The following is a 14,403-nucleotide window of genomic DNA, read 5'->3' as shown; positions in this document are numbered from 1 at the left end:
AATTATTATTAGACGATGAATAGCCAAATCGGTTCAAATAGGGTTTCACTGGAACATAACATCCTGGGTGATGTCCAGTTATCGCCCGGTCGATCTTCGTGCCTTGAAAATAAGTCTCATCATTTAGTGACTGCTCGGTGACGCTGTGTGTCTTTGGTTTCTGACTTGGTCATATTCGGTCCCTGTCGCTAGATTTGGAGAGACAACAGAACTCCAAAACCTCCCTTTCAATTTGTGTTCAGGTTCCGAAAAACCTCCCTTTCCATTTATGTTCAGGTTTGCTCAATAATCGATCAGTTTATTTGGAGCACACCAGTGGTGTGGGAAAACTCCATTTCAATACTGACACGAGCTCCAAATTGCTCACTCCACTTTTACCACTGAGGAAGCAGTATACAATATGGAAACAAATTATAAAATTTTCACTTGGCCGTATATTTGACATTCTGTCGGCGACTGAGAGCGTTTTAAACAGCAGCCAGATTAAACCCGACTGGACTGTAAATTGTAAAAATATTTGAAGACAGTTTCGGATCTAAATCCACGTTCTGCAGATTCAAAACGTTTACAAAGATGCCCCCGGACATGCTGAGTTTATCCAGCACGTTCTCCTTAATTCACATTTGCAGCAACGCATTATTTTGCTTTAATTTATTTTGGGTTTGTTGTCAGTTACAGAGAAAGCACGAAATCAGAAACTGACAGATGAAGAGAAACTGTGATCTAGGGATAGAGAGAGAATCCAACATTCTTACACACAAAATTCATCGATGTATTCACATTTTTTACGGTCCCTATTCAATTTTCTCTTTTTTAAATCTTTTCGCGCTCTTTTAAGTTTTGAAATCAATCTTCGGTTGGAATCTCAACATTTGGCGCCCAAACTTTCCGCCCTCAGTACCCGGGATCCCCCTGATTGGTGCTTCAAACAGATATCTGATTGGTCACGTTGAAGCAGACTCCGCAATGTTGTTCAGATAACCAATCAGCAATGTGCACCGCCATTCCCCCTGAAGCTATAAGAGAAGTGAATGTGGGCGGGTTTCCTCATTCTGTGTGAAAGTGTTTGTGAGATTGTGACAATGTCTGGAAGAGGAAAGACCGGCGGTAAAGCTCGGGCCAAGGCCAAGTCTCGCTCCTCCCGGGCTGGACTGCAGTTCCCGGTGGGTCGTGTTCACAGGCACCTGAGAAAGGGCAACTATGCCCAGCGTGTGGGGGCCGGAGCCCCGGTCTATCTGGCTGCTGTGCTCGAGTATCTGACCGCTGAAATCCTCGAGCTGGCCGGCAACGCGGCCCGGGACAACAAGAAGACCCGCATCATCCCCAGGCACCTGCAGCTGGCCGTCCGCAACGACGAGGAGCTCAACAAGCTGCTGGGAGGGGTGACCATCGCTCAGGGCGGGGTGCTGCCTAATATCCAGGCCGTGCTGCTGCCCAAGAAAAGCAGCGCTGGCGCCGGCAAGAAGTGAAACGACCATTCTTTAATCTAATAACACAAAGGCTCTTTTCAGAGCCACTCACTTGATCTGAAAAAGAGCGAATTATTTTTTGACACTCGAGATTCTACTCTGCTACTTAATATGAAAATATTTCACGCTTCATGGTATCAATCCGTAGCGCGTTCCAATAATATTGCTCAAATAAGGAAGCCTGCGATCCAATCTATCCTGTAGTTTCTGCTCTGCTATTTAATGTGTAGATGTTTCTGCAATGGCTATCTAAGTGGGTTACTATGTGACTCGTTTCTTACTCAGGACCGCGAATAATCTAATCCGGGCTGGTTTAACAGAGGGCTGGTTTTTAAAGCAGACGAAAGGCCAGCAGGACGGTTCACTTCCCTTCCAGCGTACCCGAACATGCGGCGGAATGTGGTCTTTTCACAGTAACTTTATTTGAAACCTACTAGTGACAATAAGCGATGTTCATTTCATAAATGCATTCCATGCTATTAATTCTGGTATGTGATTTCAATAAAGCTTCCTAAAGCCCATGCTTATATTCGAAATCACGTCAAATGAGTATTGGGTGGTGACGCTCCCTTCCTGACAGACTTGGTGGCTCTTAAAAGAGCCTTTGTTGCTGTTGGTGCTGAAGCCGAGTTTTAGGCGCGTTCCCCGCGGATGCGGCGGGCCAGCTGGATGTCTTTGGGCATGATGGTGACTCGCTTGGCGTGGATGGCGCACAGGTTGGTGTCCTCAAAGAGCCCCACCAGGTAAGCCTCGCTGGCCTCCTGCAGGGCCATGACGGCGGAGCTCTGGAAGCGCAGGTCTGTCTTGAAGTCCTGAGCGATCTCTCGCACCAGGCGCTGGAAGGGCAGTTTGCGGATCAGCAGCTCGGTGGATTTCTGGTAGCGGCGGATCTCCCTCAGAGCCACAGTGCCGGGTCTGTAGCGATGGGGCTTCTTCACTCCGCCCGTGGCTGGAGCGCTCTTGCGGGCCGCTTTGGTAGCCAGCTGTTTGCGAGGAGCTTTGCCTCCGGTCGATTTGCGCGCTGTCTGCTTGGTCCTGGCCATGATGTAAAACTGGGGGAAACGCACACGCTGAGAATGCTGGCGCCGCTCTCTCGCTGCCTATTTAAGACATTATAGTGACCGCCCACTTCTCCTCATTGGATGCAGCCCGATCCCGTGGACAAGTTTGAAAAGAGCGATGATTGGGAAGAATATCAGGGCCCTGATTGTTGGACCTGCAACTGACACCCCATCAATTTCAAAAAGCCCGCCAATTTCACAGGGACCATGAACGGATATTTGACAAAACCGAAAAAATCAAAACTCAATCTCAAGTTGTAAATGTGAAAAACTTCTCAATGATTCCTGGTCCCATTTTTGTCTCGTATTGAGGGGCGGAATTCTGTCTCATTTTTATCTGATCAGCGATATCGGTTCTTTCAATGCAAAGAGCGATAGGTATTAAAGGGAAAATTGGCTGATTCGTTCAGCGACTGTTCTGGGGGAGATGGAAGGAGGAGGCGGTGTTTACAGATCAGTTATGTAAACAGTGTCTCTGATCAATGTCAGTGTTCATTGTGCGCGGTTACAGGTTTGACCTCGGAGAAAGGTTTTGTGTTTCAGACTGTACAACTATGTCGCCGAATTATAGAATTTATACTGCAGACCATTCGGCCCATCGAATCTGCACCGGCTCTTCAAGAGTGAAAACAGAAATCAATGCTCGGAAAGGATTTCCTGCTCTAACGCCACCCGTTTTAACAGGAAATCGAGGTTTCCAAGCTATGAGTCGCTAAAGCAGCTCGATGAGTTATGCTGCTGCCATTCTCAGGTCAGTGGTCTCATTGTGAGGATTTGGGCGGCTCTTAAAAGAGCCTTTGGATTTTGTTAAATTGTCAAATTGATTTTCTCAGCCGCCGAATCCATAGAGAGTGCGGCCCTGGCGTTTGAGAGCGTAAACCACATCCATGGCGGTGACGGTCTTGCGCTTGGCGTGTTCAGTGTAGGTGACCGCGTCCCTGATCACATTCTCCAGGAAAACCTTCAGCACCCCGCGAGTCTCCTCATAGATCAAACCCGAGATGCGCTTAACCCCGCCACGGCGAGCCAGGCGGCGGATTGCTGGTTTGGTGATGCCCTGGATGTTATCACGAAGCACTTTGCGGTGCCGCTTTGCTCCGCCTTTACCCAGTCCTTTGCCTCCTTTCCCTCTGCCAGACATGATGCTTGTTCAGTCAAATCGTTGCTGAATGAGACGAGCTGCTGCTCTTTCCTTTATTGTACAGCCCGCCCCGACCTGACTGAGAGAGAGAGGCGGGGAGCAGACTGAGTGACAGACAGAGCAGTGAAATGTCTTTGATCATCCAGCTCCGCCTCCTGCCTGCTCCAACCCACATTTTATATTCCAAACAGAAGTGAAAAGAGGGCGCTGAACAACACGTACAAACTGCAAGATCAGATAGCAGCTAGTTAGAAACGCGGATCTATTAAATCCAGACTTGTCAGTAATATTCCCGCCTAAGTTCACTCCTTTCCAGAACCAGCCCAACTATCTGCTCCTATTTCAACCCCAGCTCCTATTCCATCCCCACACAACTCCTCTCCCAGACGGGTTGGGGATTTACTAACATTCCTTCCAGCTGATATAAAGTGTTTATGTTGTGAGGTGGGATTTCTTCGCCATGTTAACTCTTTTACAGACTCTCCCCTGAATCTGTGAATGATGAAACTAACACAAACTGTGACTGTTCCCCCGGACACATCCCCGGTTAGGAAGAGGCAGCAACATCCCTGTGTTTTAGTGCAGAGTGGGGGGAGAGGCCCGGTGCAGAGCATGTCAGCGAGTGAGCGGCAATGCTGGATTGACATTTCTGTCTGAAATCTGCTCCCAGCACCGGGACAGCGATTCATTGGTCGGGGGATCAGCTCTTTCCTGAGAGATGTGGGTGGCTCTGATAAGAGCCTTTGGGTTCAGAGGTTTACAATTTGCTCGCCTTCTTTCACTTCTTTGCTGGTTTCTTAGCCGTTGCTGATTTGACTTTGGGCTTGGCCTTCAATTGGGTCGGATTTATTCTGCCCGTGGTCTTTTTCACAGGTGACTTTTTCTTCGGGGCTGCTTTCTTCGCGCTCTTTTGGGGAGTTGCCGCCTTCTTGGCTGCTGGTTTCTTGGGAGATTTCTTGGCTGCTGGTTTCTTGGGAGATTTCTTGGCTGCTGGTTTCTTGGGAGATTTCTTGGCTGCTGGTTTCTTCACTGAAGTTTTCGTGGCTGATGTTTTCTTGGGAGATTTCTTGGCTGCTGGTTTCTTGGGAGATTTCTTGGCTGCTGTTTTCTTCACTGATGGTTTCTTGCCTGCTCCGGTCTTCATCACTTTCCCCCCGCTTGTCTTCTTAACGATCTTGAAAGAGCCGGAGGCGCCCGTGCCCTTGACCTGAGCCAAGGTGCCTTTAGCCAATTCCCTCCTGACACTTTGCTTGATCTGGGCCCCCCGTTTATCCACATCGACCCCTTTGCTCCGCAGCGCCTTCTTTATGGCCTGGAAGGAAACCCCCTTGCGATCGCCGCTTTCCGCCACAATCTGGAGGATCAGCTCGCCCAGCCCGGGACCTTCTTGTTTCTTCCGGGGAACCGCCTTCTGCTTCTTGACAGCCTTGACTGGGGCGGCGGCTGGAGGAGCCGTTTCGGCGGCTGCACTGTCGCTCATGTCCGAGACTCTGCACAAAATCTCTCCGTCAATGTGGGTGAGAAATGAAGCCTCTGGTGGCGGCACTGAGCAACTTAAAGGCAGCGAGCGGACGGGGCGGAGACAACCTGCTCTCAGCTCCAGGCTGCTGCTGCCTCTCTGTGTTTTTCTCTCGTCCCAAACTCTCCAATTCCACTCAAATTCCAGCTCCACAGTGTCCCAGGATAATTCCTTCCTGTCTCTCACACTCTCATGTTTGCTGTAGAAAAGGTTTCACGCGATTTGAAGGCTCCATTTTGCATTTCAACCCGTTTTACTGATGCACTGTTCCCGCTCTCTCACCCGATCACTCATTTTCCCAACCTTTCCACAGAAATCTGGAAAGCAGCATCGAAACTGCCCTGAAATCCAACTTGGAAAAGTAGATGGGGAACAGGGGGATTGTTGGAATGAAAAATATTTCCATTTAGTCCCAGAGGGATTGGGAGATCTCCTGGTCAGAGCGGACACACAAACACAGTTGGTTTCTCCTGTTTGGCCCGCCCCTTTCACACACTCTCTCTTCCACAATATTCACATCCACACACAAGGTCTGGAAATGACATTTCCCAGGGCAGAATTCTCCCTCTTCTCAACACTTGTTCCCAATCCGTGTCTTAATTACTGTTCAACTCTCTGAGTTTTCTGTTTACCTAAATACCCGGCAGCAGCCAGTCATATTTTAAAAACTAAATTCATTGATGGCCCACCTTTCGTGAAGGTGAAAATAAAATTGATCTCCTCTCTATCAGTGGAGATTTTCCTGCTTGATGTGATCCTCCTGCACTGCCGGGTAACACTGAACCCCAAACTCAACAAGCAGGGACACCCAGTTAAAGCATAATCCCACCCCCTCTGAGAGTGGAGATTTTCACAGTGACACACATTCTGACCATTCTGATCCCAACAGCAAATTTTAAAAATAAAGATGGACTCACAGAGCCGAACTTTCTGTGTGGAGGAGGGACAGTGACCGTCTCACCCACAACAGGGCAGCTGTGTTCACAGTGAGGGCCAGTGTTACACGTGTTATCACTGTGTCCAGTGTTCACAGTGAGTGCCAGTGTTACACGTGTTATCGCTGTGTCCAGTGTTCACAGTGAGGGCCAGTGTTACACGTGTTATCACTGTGTCCAGTTTTCACAGTGAGGGCCAGTGTTACACGTGTTATCACTGTGTCCAGTGTTCACAGTGAGGACCAGTGTTACACGTGTTATCACTGTGTCCAGTGTTCACAGTGAGGACCAGTGTTACACGTGTTATCACTGTGTCCAGTGTTCACAGTGAGGGCCAGTGTTAAACGTGTTATCACTGTGTCCACAACACTCCTGATGACATATTGAAAATGAGAGAGAAAGACAAGAAAAATAGAGAGTGTGACAGAGAAACAAGGATAAGGATGAACTCATAGAGCTGGACTTTCTGTGTGGAGGGGAGGCACTTCCACAATCCGGGCACCAGGAAATCAGAGGAATGTTTACAACCAGGGGAGTTTCCATCCAGGAGAGTGTTTAAAATTAGTGAGTGTAAACCAGGAGAGTGTGCAAAACCATGAGAATGTGCACACTAAAAATTATGTAAACCTGAGAGTTTGTAAACCAGAGAGTGTGTAAACCAGGGCAGTGTGTACAACAGGGGAATGTATAAAGCAGGGAGTGTATTCATCAGAAGATTGTGTGAATCATGAGAATGGTGATACCAGAGAAGTGTGTCAATCGAAAGGAGAACAAAGAAAAGTACAGCACAGTAACAGGCCCTTCGGCCCTCCAAGCCCGTGCCAACCATGCTGCCCGACTAAACTACAACCTTCAACACTTCCTGGGTCCGTATACCTCTATTCCCATCCTATTCATGTATTTGTCAAGATGCCCCTTAAATGTCAATATCGTCCCTGCTTCCACCACGTCCTCCGACAGCGAGTTCCAGGCACCCACTGTGCTCTGTGTAAAAACACTTGCCTCGTACATCTACTCTAAACTTTGACCCTCGCACCTTAAACCTATGCCCTCTAGTAATGGACCCCTCGACCCTGAGGAAAAGCCTCTGACTATGCCCCTCATAAATTTATAGACCTCTAACAGGTCGCCCCTCAACCTCCGCCGTTCCAGTGAGAACAAACCGAGTTTATTCAACCGATCCTCACTGCAAATGTCCTCCATACCAGGCACCATCCTGGTAAATCTCTACTGCACCCTCTCTAAAGCCTCCACATACTTCTGGTAGTGTGGCGACCAGAATTGAACACTGAACTCCAAGTGTGGCCTAAGGTTCTATACAGCTGCAACATGACTTACCAATTCTTGTACTCAATGCCCCGGCCAATGAAGGCAAGCATGCCGTATGCCTTCTTGACAACTCTCCACCTGTGTTGCCCCTTTCAATGACCTGTGGACCTGTACTGCTGGATCTCTTTGACTTTCAATACTCTTGAGGGTTCTACCATTCACTGAATATTCCCGACCTGCATTAGACCTTCCAAAATGCATTACCTCACATTTGTCTGGCTTAAACTCCAACTGTCATCTCTCCGCCCAAGCCGCCAAACGATCTAACTCCTTCTGTATCCTCTGACAGTCCTCATAACTATCTGCAACTCCACCAACCATTGTGTCATCTGCAAACTTACTAATCAGACCAGTTACATTTTCCTCCAAATCATTTATATATACGATGAACAGCAAAGGTTCCAGCACAGATCCCTGTGGAACACCACTAGTCACAGTCCTCCAATTAGAAAAGCACCCTTTCATTGCTACTCTCTCCCTTCTATGACCTTGCCAGTTCTGTATCCACCTTGCCAGCTCACCCCTGATCCCGTGTGACTTCAACTTTTGTGTCAGTCTTCCATGAGAGACCTTGTCAAAGGCCTTACTGAAGTCCATATAGACAACATTCACTGCTCTACCTGCATCAATCATCTTTGTGAACTCTTCGAAAAACTCTATCAAGTTAGTGAGACATGACCTCCCCTTCACAAAACCATGCTGCCTCTCAACCAGGAGAGCGAGTAAACCAGGGGAGCAAGTAAACCAGGAGAGTGAGTAAACCAGGGGAGTGAGTGAACCAGGAGAGTGAGTGAACCAGCAGAGTGAGTGAACCAGGAGAGTGAGTGAACCAGGAGAGTGAGTGAACCAGGAGAGTGAGTGAACCAGGGGAGTGAGTGAATCAGGAGAGTGAGAAAACCAGGAGAGTGAGTGAACCAGGGGAGTGAGTGAACCAGGGGTGTGAGTGAACCAGGAGAGTGAGTGAACCAGGGGAGTGAGTGAACAAGGGGAGTGAGTGAACCAGGGGAGTGAGTGAACCAGGGGAGTGAGTGAACCAGGGGAGTGAGTGAACCAGGGGAGTGAGTGAACCAGGGGAGTGAGTGAACCAGGAGAGTGAGTGAATCAGGGGAGTGAGTGAACCAGGGGAGTGAGTGAACCAGGGGAGTGAGTAAACCCATGGAGTGAGTAACCCAGGAGAGTGAGTGAATCAGGGGAGTGAGTAACCCAGGAGAGTGAGTGAACCAGCGGAGTGAGCAAACCAGGAGAGTGAGTAAACCAGGGGAGCGAGTAAACCAGGAGAGTGAGTAAACCAGGAGAGTGAGTAAACCAGGAGAGTGAGTGAAACAGGGGAGTGAGTGAACCAGGGGAGTGAGTAAACCAGGGGAGCGAGTAAACCAGGGGAGTGAGTGAAACAGGAGAGTGAGTGAACCAGGAGAGTGAGTGAACCAGGAGAGTGAGTGAACCAGGAGAGTGAGTGAACCAGGAGAGTGAGTGAACCAGGAGAGTGAGTGAACCAGGGGAGTGAGTGAACCAGGGGAGTGAGTGAACCAGGAGAGTGAGTAAACCAGGAGAGTGAGTGAACCAGGGGAGTGAGTGAACCAGGGGAGTGAGTGAACCAGGAAGTGAGTAAACCAGGAAGTGAGAGAACCAGGAGAGTGGGTGAACCAGGAGAGTGAGTGAACCAGGAGAGTGAAAAAACCAGGGGTGTGAGTGAACCAGGATGAGTGAGTAAACCAGGGGAGTGAGTAAACCAGGAGAGTGAGTGAACCAGGAGAGTGAGTGAACAAGGGGAGGGAGTGAACCAGGGGAGTGAGTGAACCAGGGGAGTGAGTGAACCAGGGGAAGTGAGTGAACCGGGGGAGTGAGTGAACCGGGGGAGTGAGTGAAGCGGGGGAGTGAGTGAAGCGGGGGAGTGAGTGAAGCGGGGGAGTGAGTGAAGCGGGGGAGTGAGTGAAGCGGGGGAGTGAGTGAAGCGGGGGAGTGAGTGAAGCGGGGGAGTGAGTGAAGCGGGGGAGTGAGTGAACCGGGGGAGTGAGTGACCCGGGGGAGTGAGTGACCCGGGGGAGTGAGTGGACCGGGAGAGTGAGTGGACCGGGGAGGTGAGTGAACCGGGGGAGTGAGGGAACCGGGGGAGCGAGTGAACCGGGAGAGCGAGTGAACCGGGGGAGCGAGTGAACCGGGGGAGCGAGTGAACCGGGGGAGCGAGTGAACCGGGGGAGCGAGTGAACCGGGGGAGCGAGTGAACCGGGGGAGCGAGTGAACCGGGGGAGCGAGTGAACCGAGGGAGCAAGGGAACCGGAGTAAACCAGGAGAGTGAGTGAACCAGGAGTGTGAGTGAACCAGGGTAGTGAGTGAACCAGGGGAGTGAGTGAACCAGGGGAGTGAGTGAACCAGGGGAGTGAGTGAACCAGGGGAGTGAGTGAACCAGGGGAGTGAGTGAATCAGGGGAGTGAGTGAACCCGGGGAGTGAGTAAACCCAGGGAGTGAGTAAACATGGAGAGTGAGTGAACCAGGAGAGTGAGTGAACCAGGGGAGTGAGTGAAACAGGGGAGTGCGTGAACCAGGGGAGTGAGTAAACCCGGGGAGTGAGTAAACCAGGGGAGTGAGTGAACCATTGGAATGAGTGAACCAGGGGAGTGAGTGAACCAGGGGAGTGAACCAGGGGAGTGAGTAAACCCGGGGAGTGAGTAAACCAGGGGAGTGAGTGAACCATTGGAATGAGTGAACCAGGGGAGTGAGTGAACAAGGAGAGTGAGTAAACCAGGAGAGTGAGTATACCAGGGGAGTGAGTAAATCAGGGGAGAGAGTGAACCGGGAGTGTGAGTGAACCGGGAGAGTGAGTGAGCCAGGAGAGTGAATGAACCAGGGGAGTGAGTGAACCAGAGAGTGAGTGATCCAGGGGAGTGAGTGAACCAGAGGAGTGAGTGAAGCAGGAGAATGAGTGAACCAGGGGAGTGAGTGAACCAGGGGAGTGAGTGAACCAGGGGAGTGAGTGAACCAGGGGAGTGAGTGAACCAGGAGATAAAGTGAACCAGGGGAGTGAGTGAACCAGAGGAGTGAGTGAACCAGGGGAGTGAGTGAACCAGGGGATTGAGTGAACCAGGGGAGTGAGTGAACCAGGAGATTGAGTGAACCAGGGGAGTGAGTGAACCAGGGGAGTGAGTGAACCAGGAGAGTGAGTGAACCAGGGGAGTGAGAGAACCAGGGGAGTGAGTGAACCAGGGGATTGAGTGAACCAGGGGAGTGAGTGAACCAGGAGAGTGAGTGAACCAGGAGAGTGAGTGAACCAGGAGAGTGAGTGAACCAGGGGAGTGAGTGAACCAGGGGAGTGTGGAAACCAGGAGAGTGAGTGAACCAGGAGAGTGAGTGAACCAGGAGAGTGAGTGAATCAGGAGAGTGAGTGTGTGAACCAGCTGAGTGAGCAAATCAGGAGAGTGAGTAAACCAGGGGAGTGAGTAAACCAGGAGAGTGAGTAAACCAGGGGAGTGAGTGAACCAGGAGAGTGAGTGAACCAGCATAGTGAGGGAACCAGGAGAGTGAGTGAACCAGGGGAGTGAGTAAACCAGGAGAGTGAGTGAACCAGGGGTGTGAGTGAACCAGGGGTGTGAGTGAACCAGGAGAGTGAGTGAACCAGGGGAGTGAGTGAACAAGGGGAGTGAGTGAACCACGGGAGTTAGTGAACCAGGGGAGTAAGTGAACCCGGGGAGTGAGTAAACCCGGGGGAGTTAGTGAACCAGGGGAGTGAGTGAACCGAGGGAGCAAGGGAACCGGTGTAAACCAGGGGAGTGAGTGAACCAGGGGAGTGAGTGAACCACGGGAGTTAGTGAACCAGGGGAGTGAGTGAACCCGGGGAGTGAGTAAACCCGGGGAGTGAGTGAATCAGAGGAGTGAGTGAACCAGTGGAGTGTGTGAACCAGGAGAATGAGTGAACCAGGGGAGTTAGTGAACCAGGAGAGTGAGTGAAACAGAAGAGTGAGTGAATCAGGAGAGTGAGTGAACCAGGAGAGTGAGTAAATTAGGGGAGTGAGTGAACCGCGAGAGTGAGTAAATCAGGGGAGTGAGTATATCAGGGGAGTGAGTGAACCTGGAGAGTGAGTGAACCAGGATAGTGAGTTAATCAGTGGAGTGAGTAAATCAGGGGAGTCAGTGAACCTGGAGAGTGAGTGAACCAGGAGAGTGAATGAACCAGGGGAGTGAGTGAACCGGGGGAGTGAGTGAACCGGGGAAGTGAGTGAACCAGGAGAGTGAGTGAACAAGGGGAGGGAGTGAACCAGGGGAGTGAGTGAACCATGGGAGTGAGTGAACCAGGAGAATGAGTGAACCAGGGGAGTTAGTGAACCAGGAAAGTGAGTGAGCCAGGGGAGTGAGTGAGCCAGGGGAGCGAGTGAACCAGGGGAGTGAGTGAACCAGTGGAGTGAGTGAACTAGAGGAGTGAATGAACCAGGAGAGTGAGTGAACCAATGGAGTTAGTGAACAAGGTGAGTGAGTACACCAGGGGAGTGAGTGAACCAGGAGAGTGAGTGAATCAGGAGAGAGAGTGAACCAGGAGAGTGAGTAAATTAGAGGAGTGAGTGAACCGCGAGAGTGAGTAAATCAGGGGAGTGAGTAAATCAGGGGAGTGAGTGAACCTGGAGAGTGAGTGAACCAGGAGAGTGAATGAACCAGGGGAGTGAGTGAACCGGGGAAGTGAGTGAACCGGGGGAGTGAGTGAACCGGGGGAGTGAGTGAACCGGGGGAGTGAGTGAAGCGGGGGAGTGAGTGAAGCGGCAAAGTGAGTGAAGCGGCGGAGTGAGTGAAGCGGCGGAGTGAGTCAACCGGGGGAGTGAGTCAACCGGGGGAGTGAGTGAACCGGGGGAGTGAGTGACCCGGGGGAGTGAGTGACCCAGGGGAGTGAGTGGACCGGGGTAGTGAGTGGACCGGGAGAGTGAGTGGAGCGGGGAGCTGAGTGAACCGGGGGAGTGAGTGAACCGGGGGAGCGAGTGAGCCGGGAGAGCGAGAGAACCGGGGGAGCGAGTGAACCGGGGGAGCGAGTGAACCGGGGGAGCGAGTGAACCGGGGGAGCGAGTGAACCGAGGGAGCAAGGGAACCGGAGTAAACCAGGGGAGTGAGTGAACCAGGGGAGTGAGTGAACCACGGGAGTTAGTGAACCAGGGGAGTGAGTGAACCAGGGGAGTGAGTGAACCAGGGGAGTGAGTGAACCAGGAGAGTGAGTGAATCAGTGGAGTGAGTGAACCCGGGGAGTGAGTAAACCCAGGGAGTGAGTGAATCAGAGGAGTGAGTGAACCAGTGGAGTGTGTGAACCAGGAGAATGAGTGAACCAGGGGAGTTAGTGAACCAGGAGAGTGAGTGAAGCAGGGGAGCGAGTGAACCAGGGTAGTGAGTGAATCAGAAGAGTGAATGATCCAGGGGAGTGAGTGAACCAGGAGAGTGAGTAAACCAGGGGAGTGAGTGAAACAGGAGAGTGAGTGAATCAGGAGAGTGAGTGAACCAGGAGAGTGAGTAAATTAGGGGAGTGAGTGAACCGCGAGAGTGAGTAAATCAGGGGAGTGAGTAAATCAGGGGAGTGAGTGAACCTGGAGAGTGAGTGAACCAGGATAGTGAGTAAATCAGGGGAGTGAGTAAATCAGGGGAGTGAGTGAACCTGGAGAGTGAGTGAACCAGGAGAGTGAATGAACCAGGGGAGTGAGTGAACCGGGGGGAGTGAGTGAACCGGGGAAGTGAGTGAACCGGGGGAGTGAGTGAACCGGGGGAGTGAGTGAACCGGGGGAGTGAGTGAACCCGGGGAGTGAGTGAACCGGGGGAGTGAGTGAACCGGGGGAGTGAGTGAAGCGGCGGAGTGAGTGAACCGGGGGAGTGAGGCAACCGGGGGAGTGAGTGAACCGGGGGAGTGAGTGACCCGGGGGAGTGAGTGACCCGGGGGAGTGAGTGGACCGGGGGAGTGAGTGGACCGGGGGAGTGAGTGGACCGGGAGAGTGAGTGGAGCGGGGAGCTGAGTGAACCGGGGGAGTGAGTGAACCGGGGGAGTGAGTGAGCCGGGAGAGCGAGTGAACCGGGGGAGCGAGTGAACCAGGGGAGCGAGTGAACCGGGGGAGCGAGTGAACCGGGGGAGCGAGTGAACCAGGAGAGTGAGTGAATCAGGAGAGTGAGTGTGTGAACCAGCTGAGTGAGCAAATCAGGAGAGTGAGTAAACCAGGGGAGCAAGTAAACCAGGGGAGTGAGTAAACCAGGAGAGTGAGCAAACCAGGGGAGTGAGTGAACCAGGAGAGTGAGTGAACCAGCATAGTGAGGGAACCAGGAGAGTGAGTGAACCAGGGGAGTGAGTGAATCAGGAGAGTGAGTAAACCAGGAGAGTGAGTGAACCAGGGGAGTGAGTGAACCAGGGGTGTGAGTGAACCAGGAGAGTGAGTGAACCAGGGGAGTGAGTGAACCAGGGGAGTGAGTGAACAAGGGGAGTGAGTGAAGCAGGGGAGTGAGTGAACCAGGGGAGTGAGTGAACCAGGGGAGTGAGTGAACCAGGAGAGTGAGTGAACCAGGAGAGTGAGTGAACCAGGAGAGTGAGTGAACCAGGAGAGTGAGTAAACCAGGGGAGTGAGTGAACCAGGGGAGTGAGTGAACAAGGGGAGGGAGTGAACCAGGGGAGTGAGTGAACCAGGAGAGTGAGTAAACCTGGGGAGTGAGTAAACCAGGGGAGTGAGTGAACCAGGGGAGTGAGTGAACAAGGGGAGGGAGTGAACCAGGGGAGTGAGTGAACCAGGGGAGTGTGTGAACCAGGAGAGTGAGTGAACAAGGGGAGGGAGCGAACCAGGGGAGTGAGTGAACCAGGGGAGTGAGTGAACCAGGAGAGTGAGTGAACCAGGAGAGTGAGTGAACCAGGAGAGTGAGTGAACAAGGGGAGGGAGCGAACCAGGGGAGTGAGCGAACCAGGGGAGTGAGTGAACCAGGGGAGTGAGTGAACCAGGAGAGTGGGTGA

This window comes from Scyliorhinus torazame, chromosome 24 (assembly GCF_047496885.1).
Source record: "Scyliorhinus torazame isolate Kashiwa2021f chromosome 24, sScyTor2.1, whole genome shotgun sequence".
Classification (NCBI taxonomy): domain Eukaryota; kingdom Metazoa; phylum Chordata; class Chondrichthyes; order Carcharhiniformes; family Scyliorhinidae; genus Scyliorhinus; species Scyliorhinus torazame.
Note: the sequence above shows the minus strand (reverse complement) of the source record.